The sequence below is a fragment of the Procambarus clarkii genome, chromosome 18, assembly GCF_040958095.1.
Source record: "Procambarus clarkii isolate CNS0578487 chromosome 18, FALCON_Pclarkii_2.0, whole genome shotgun sequence".
Classification (NCBI taxonomy): Eukaryota; Metazoa; Arthropoda; class Malacostraca; order Decapoda; family Cambaridae; genus Procambarus; species Procambarus clarkii.
In genome coordinates, this window is record NC_091167.1 from 34328449 (window position 1) to 34330199 (window position 1751).

General features: G+C 44.4%; 1 non-coding gene across 1 annotated transcript; it reads right to left on the reverse strand.

Annotated features, from left to right (window-relative positions):
* Window positions 1-1428: 1428 nt before the first annotated feature.
* Window positions 1429-1501, reverse strand: TRNAK-CUU (transfer RNA lysine (anticodon CUU)). The gene has a single exon. It is a non-coding gene; the product is annotated as a tRNA-Lys (tRNA).
* Between the last annotated feature and the right edge of the window lie 250 nt (window positions 1502-1751).

Here is a 1751-nt window from a genome sequence, read left to right on the forward strand (position 1 = left end):
AAAGCAATTTGTCTTTTGTAGTCACTGGTCGTGTAATGGTTTGTTTTGATGTGTACATCTATGATGAGGTTTAAACGAACCTAACCTAAGTTAACGTAACCTAAATTAACCTAGTCTATCCTTTCCTAACCTACCCTAGCCATTCAGGCTAAACATGTATTTGTGTGATACTCAGCGCGATTGACAACTGATGAAAGATTGACATCTTTGCCTTTGAACCAGGAGTGTAGTAGGGGTGTAGGATGCATGTGGCCCTCACTACTTTCCTACACTTACCCGTTATAATTCACAGAGTAGGTATGGTTCTGCTTTTGCCAGTGGTTGACACCCATGTAGCGCAGGTTCGAATCTTTGAGGGGGTCGACCCGAAGCCTGTGACTGGCCTACTAGGTGTTACTGTTTCTTGTTTCTGTCATACCTGGGTGGTGTATGAGTATTTATGATTCGTATGCTCGCTTGAGTACGATTATATCCTATGTGTTTAGCAACTTCTGCCCTATTAAATCTCAATTGAAATCTTATTTAGTTTGTAACTCTGCATTGTGTTAGATAATATTCCAGTGGTCGGTCGGGCATTTCTCCTCAATGCTGACATTTCCTCTCATCTTCTGGAAGCTGTAAGCCTATTTCCCATGCACATGGGTACCCAAGTTTGATGCGATGTAAGTGCACTTCTATTTTTCTACTGCTCCCTTTCATCAAAATAAGTGGTTCGTAGTTTTTGTTGTTGAATTCTTGTACCAGCTCACAGATCCTGATGTTGCAGTAGCTGTGTTCTTTTGGTCATGTACCACCCGACCTAAGTAGATTGTCTTTATCTACCCCGTGTCAATTCATCTGATAATTTTGAAAGGTGGTAATCATTTCATTAGGTGGAATGTCTAATTCATTCCACCTGTTAACTACTTAACTACTCTGACACTGAAAAAGTTCTTTCTAACGTCGCTGTGGCTCATTTGGGTACTCAGTTTCCACCTGGTGTGTGTGTGTGCATGCGTTCACCTAGTTGTATTCACCTAGTTGTGCTTGCAGGGGTTGAGCTCTGCTCTTTCGATCCGCCTCTCAACTGTCAATCAGCTGTTACTAACTACTAATTGTTTTCCCCACACCACACACACACACACACACCCAGGAAGCAGCCCGTGACAGCTGACTAACTCCCAGGTACCTATTTACTGCTAGGTAACAGAAGCATTAGGGTGAAAGAAACTCTGCCCATTGTTTCTCTCCGGCGCCAGGAATCGAACCCGGGACCACAGGATCACGCGTCCAGCGTCCCTAAAGTAGTTAGTAGTCAGATACAGATGAGAGGCGGGCCGAAAGAGCAGACCTCAACCCCCGCAAGCACAATATGGTGAATACACACACACACACACACACACACATTCGAGCGCTGTCCACTCAGCCACCAGGCCCACTATAAAGATACGCCCAACGTGGGGCTCGAACCCACGACCCCGAGATTAAGAGTCTCGTGCTCTACCGACTGAGCTAGCCGGGCTTCTCTGTGTGTACGTGTGTGTGTGAGTGAGTGTGTGTGTGTGTGTGTGTGTGTGTGTGTGTGTGTGTGTGTGTGTGTGTGTGTGTGTGTGTGTGTGTGTGTGTGTGTGTGTGTGTTTATACTTAAAATATTTTAGTCGCGAATGCATTTTTGAATGCAAGATATAAATGAACGTGCTTGTGTATGCGAATATGCATATGCATACGTACATGTATATATATCCATGTTCATTTGTGTCTTACGTGCGTAT